The sequence below is a fragment of the Anomaloglossus baeobatrachus genome, unplaced genomic scaffold (assembly GCF_048569485.1).
Source record: "Anomaloglossus baeobatrachus isolate aAnoBae1 unplaced genomic scaffold, aAnoBae1.hap1 Scaffold_34, whole genome shotgun sequence".
NCBI lineage: Eukaryota > Metazoa > Chordata > Amphibia > Anura > Aromobatidae > Anomaloglossus > Anomaloglossus baeobatrachus.
The window spans coordinates 1,448,307-1,454,192 of record NW_027442771.1 but is presented as its reverse complement, the minus strand read 5'-3'; positions in this window follow the sequence as shown (position 1 = coordinate 1,454,192).

Below are 5,886 nucleotides of genomic sequence, written 5' to 3'. Positions count from 1 at the left end.
CAAATGAAAATTTTACTGGATTTCAACTTACTTTATCAAACCTCATCTCCACCACACAAGACAAGTTTGCATCTGTTATAGTTTTGGAGAAAATTGTGGTCATTTCATTTATGCGCGAATGTGTTCAGATTGCTATTATATTGCATTTGGCACATGGTGACGATTATCTCGAGAGTGCAAAGTAGCCAAATGAAACTTTTACTGGATTTCCACTTACTTTATCAAATCTCATCTCCACCACACAGGACAAGTTTGCATCTGTTATAGTTTTGGAGAAAATTGTGGTCATTTCATTTATGCGCGAATGTGTTCAGATTGCTATTATATTGCATTTGGCACATGGTGACGATTATCTCGAGAGTGCAAAGTAGCCAAATGAAACTTTTACTGGATTTCCACTTACTTTATCAAATCTCATCTCCACCACACAGGACAAGTTTGCATCTGTTATAGTTTTGGAGAAAATTGTGGTCATTTCATTTATGCGCGAATGTGTTCAGATTGCTATTATATTGCATTTGGCACATGGTGACGATTATCTCGAGAGTGCAAAGTATGCCAAATGAAACTTTTACTGGATTTCCACTTACTTTATCAAATCTCATCTCCACCACACAGGACAAGTTTGCATCTGTTATAGTTTTGGAGAAAATTGTGGTCATTTAATTTATGCGCGAATGTGTTCAGATTGCTATTATATTGCATTTGGCACATGGTGACGATTATTTTGAGAGTGCAAAGTAGCCAAATGAAACTTTTACTGGATTTCCACTTACTTTATCAAATCTCATCTCCACCACACAGGACAAGTTTGCATCTGTTATAGTTTTGGAGAAAATTGTGGTCATTTCATTTATGCGCGAATGTGTTCAGATTGCTATTATATTGCATTTGGCACATGGTGACGATTATCTCGAGAGTGCAAAGTATGCCAAATGAAACTTTTACTGGATTTCCACTTACTTTATCAAATCTCATCTCCACCACACAGGACAAGTTTGCATCTGTTATAGTTTTGGAGAAAATTGTGGTCATTTCATTTATGCGCGAATGTGTTCAGATTGCTTTTATATTGCATTTGGCACATGGTGACGATTATCTCGAGAGTGCAAAGTAGCCAAATGAAAATTTTACTGGATTTCAACTTACTTTATCAAACCTCATCTCCACCACACAAGACAAGTTTGCATCTGTTATAGTTTTGGAGAAAATTGTGGTCATTTCATTTATGCGCGAATGTGTTCAGATTGCTATTATATTGCATTTGGCACATGGTGACGATTATCTCGAGAGTGCAAAGTAGCCAAATGAAACTTTTACTGGATTTCCACTTACTTTATCAAATCTCATCTCCACCACACAGGACAAGTTTGCATCTGTTATAGTTTTGGAGAAAATTGTGGTCATTTCATTTATGCGCGAATGTGTTCAGATTGCTATTATATTGCATTTGGCACATGGTGACGATTATCTCGAGAGTGCAAAGTAGCCAAATGAAACTTTTACTGGATTTCCACTTACTTTATCAAATCTCATCTCCACCACACAGGACAAAGTTTGCATCTGTTATAGTTTTGGAGAAAATTGTGGTCATTTCATTTATGCGCGAATGTGTTCAGATTGCTTTTATATTGCATTTGGCACATGGTGACGATTATCTCGAGAGTGCAAAGTAGCCAAATGAAACTTTTACTGGATTTCCACTTACTTTATCAAATTTCATCTCCACCACACAGGACAAGTTTGCATCTGTTATAGTTTTGGAGAAAATTGTGGTCATTTAATTTATGCGCGAATGTGTTCAGATTGCTATTATATTGCATTTGGCACATGGTGACGATTATTTTGAGAGTGCGAAGTAGCCAAATGAAACTTTTACTGGATTTCCACTTACTTTATCAAATCTCATCTCCACCACACAGGACAAGTTTGCATCTTTTATAGTTTTGGAGAAAATTGTGGTCATTTCATTTATGCGCGAATGTGTTCAGATTGCTTTTATATTGCATTTGGCACATGGTGACGATTATTTTGATAGTGCAAAGTAGCCAAATGAAACTGTTACTGGATTTCCACTTACTTTATCAAATCTCATCTCCACCACACAGGACAAGTTTGCATCTGTTATAGTTTTGGAGAAAATTGTGGTCATTTCATTTATGCGCGAATGTGTTCAGATTGCTATTATATTGCATTTGGCACATGGTGACGATTATCTCGAGAGTGCAAAGTAGCCAAATGAAACTTTTACTGGATTTTTACTTACTTTATCAAATCTCATCTCCACCACACAGGACAGGTTTGCATCTTTTATAGTTTTGGAGAAAATTGTGGTCATTTCATTTATGCGCGAAAGTGTTCAGATTACTTTTATATTGTATTTGGCACATGGTGACGATTATCTCGAGAGTGCAAAGTAGCCAAATGAAAATTTTACTGGATTTCAACTTACTTTATCAAATCTCATCTCCACCACACAAGACAAGTTTGCATCTGTTATAGTTTTGGAGAAAATTGTGGTCATTTCATTTATGCGCGAATGTGTTCAGATTGCTATTATATTGCATTTGGCACATGGTGATGATTATCTCGAGAGTGCAAAGTTGCCAAATGAAACTTTTACTGGATTTCCACTTACTTTATCAAATCTCATCTCCACCACACAGGACAAGTTTGCATCTGTTATAGTTTTGGAGAAAATTGTGGTCATTTCATTTTTGCGCGAATGTGTTCAGATTGCTATTATATTGCATTTGGCACATGGTGACGATTATCTCGAGAGTGCAAAGTATGCCAAATGAAACTTTTACTGGATTTCCACTTACTTTATCAAATCTCATCTCCACCACACAGGACAAGTTTGCATCTGTTATAGTTTTGGAGAAAATTGTGGTCATTTCATTTATGCGCGAATGTGTTCAGATTGCTATTATATTGCATTTGGCACATGGTGACGATTATTTTGAGAGTGCAAAGTAGCCAAATGAAACTTTTACTGGATTTCCACTTACTTTATCAAATCTCATCTCCACCACACAGGACAAGTTTGCATCTGTTATAGTTTTGGAGAAAATTGTGGTCATTTCATTTATGCGCGAATGTGTTCAGATTGCTATTATATTGCATTTGGCACATGGTGACGATTATCTCGAGAGTGCAAAGTAGCCAAATGAAACTTTTACTGGATTTCCACTTACTTTATCAAATCTCATCTCCACCACACAGGACAAGTTTGCATCTGTTATAGTTTTGGAGAAAATTGTGGTCATTTCATTTATGCGCGAATGTGTTCAGATTGCTTTTATTTTGCATTTGGCACATGGTGACGATTATCTCGAGAGTGCAAAGTAGCCAAATGAAACTTTTACTGGATTTCCACTTACTTTATCAAATCTCATCTCCACCACACAGGACAAGTTTGCATCTGTTATAGTTTTGGAGAAAATTGTGGTCATTTAATTTATGCGCGAATGTGTTCAGATTGCTATTATATTGCATTTGGCACATGGTGACGATTATTTTGAGAGTGCAAAGTAGCCAAATGAAACTTTTACTGGATTTCCACTTACTTTATCAAATCTCATCTCCACCACACAGGACAAGTTTGCATCTTTTATAGTTTTGGAGAAAATTGTGGTCTTTTCATTTATGCGCGAATGTGTTCAGATTGCTTTTATATTGCATTTGGCACATGGTGACGATTATCTCGAGAGTGCAAAGTAGCCAAATGAAACTTTTACTGGATTTTTACTTACTTTATCAAATCTCATCTCCACCACACAGGACAGGTTTGCATCTTTTATAGTTTTGGAGAAAATTGTGGTCATTTCATTTTTGCGCGAATGTGTTCAGATTGCTTTTATATTGCATTTGGCACATGGTGACGATTATCTCGAGAGTGCAAAGTAGCCAAATGAAACTTTTACTGGATTTTTACTTACTTTATCAAATCTCATCTCCACCACACAGGACAGGTTTGCATCTTTTATAGTTTTGGAGAAAATTGTGGTCATTTCATTTTTGCGCGAATGTGTTCAGATTGCTTTTATATTGCATTTGGCACATGGTGACGATTATCTCGAGAGTGCAAAGTAGCCAAATGAAACTTTTACTGGATTTCCACTTACTTTATCAAATCTCATCTCCACCACACAGGACAAGTTTGCATCTGTTATAGTTTTGGAGAAAATTGTGGTCATTTCATTTATGCGCGAATGTGTTCAGATTGCTATTATATTGCATTTGGCACATGGTGACGATTATCTCGAGAGTGCAAAGTAGCCAAATGAAACTTTTACTGGATTTCCACTTACTTTATCAAATCTCATCTCCACCACACAGGACAAGTTTGCATCTTTTATAGTTTTGGAGAAAATTGTGGTCATTTCATTTATGCGCGAATGTGTTCAGATTGCTTTTATATTGCATTTGGCACATGGTGACGATTATTTTGATAGTGCAAAGTAGCCAAATGAAACTGTTACTGGATTTCCACTTACTTTATCAAATCTCATCTCCACCACACAGGACAAGTTTGCATCTGTTATAGTTTTGGAGAAAATTGTGGTCATTTCATTTATGCGCGAATGTGTTCAGATTGCTATTATATTGCATTTGGCACATGGTGACGATTATCTCGAGAGTGCAAAGTAGCCAAATGAAACTTTTACTGGATTTCCACTTACTTTATCAAATGTCATCTCCACCACATAGGACAAGTTTGCATCTGTTATAGTTTTGGAGAAAATTGTGGTCATTTCATTTATGCGCGAATGTGTTCAGATTGCTATTATATTGCATTTGGCACATGGTGACGATTATCTCGAGAGTGCAAAGTAGCCAAATGAAACTTTTACTGGATTTCCACTTACTTTATCAAATCTCATCTCCACCACACAGGACAAGTTTGCATCTTTTATAGTTTTGGAGAAAATTGTGGTCATTTCATTTATGCGCGAATGTGTTCAGATTGCTTTTATATTGCATTTGGCACATGGTGACGATTATTTTGGTAGTGCAAAGTAGCCAAATGAAACGGTTACTGGATTTCCACTTACTTTATCAAATCTCATCTCCACCACACAGGACAAGTTTGCATCTGTTATAGTTTTGGAGAAAATTGTGGTCATTTCATTTATGCGCGAATGTGTTCAGATTGCTATTATATTGCATTTGGCACATGGTGACGATTATCTCGAGAGTGCAAAGTAGCCAAATGAAATTTTAATGGATTTTTACTTACTTTATCAAATCTCATCTCCACCACACAGGACAGGTTTGCATCTTTTATAGTTTTGGAGAAAATTGTGGTCATTTCATTTATGCGCGAATGTGTTCAGATTGCTTTTATATTGCATTTGGCACATGGTGACGATTATCTCGAGAGTGCAAAGTAGCCAAATGAAAATTTTACTGGATTTCAACTTACTTTATCAAACCTCATCTCCACCACACAAGACAAGTTTGCATCTGTTATAGTTTTGGAGAAAATTGTGGTCATTTCATTTATGCGCGAATGTGTTCAGATTGCTATTATATTGCATTTGGCACATGGTGACGATTATCTCGAGAGTGCAAAGTAGCCAAATGAAACTTTTACTGGATTTCCACTTACTTTATCAAATCTCATCTCCACCACACAGGACAAGTTTGCATCTGTTATAGTTTTGGAGAAAATTGTGGTCATTTCATTTATGCGCGAATGTGTTCAGATTGCTATTATATTGCATTTGGCACATGGTGACGATTATCTCGAGAGTGCAAAGTAGCCAAATGAAACTTTTACTGGATTTCCACTTACTTTATCAAATCTCATCTCCACCACACAGGACAAGTTTGCATCTGTTATAGTTTTGGAGAAAATTGTGGTCATTTCATTTATGCGCG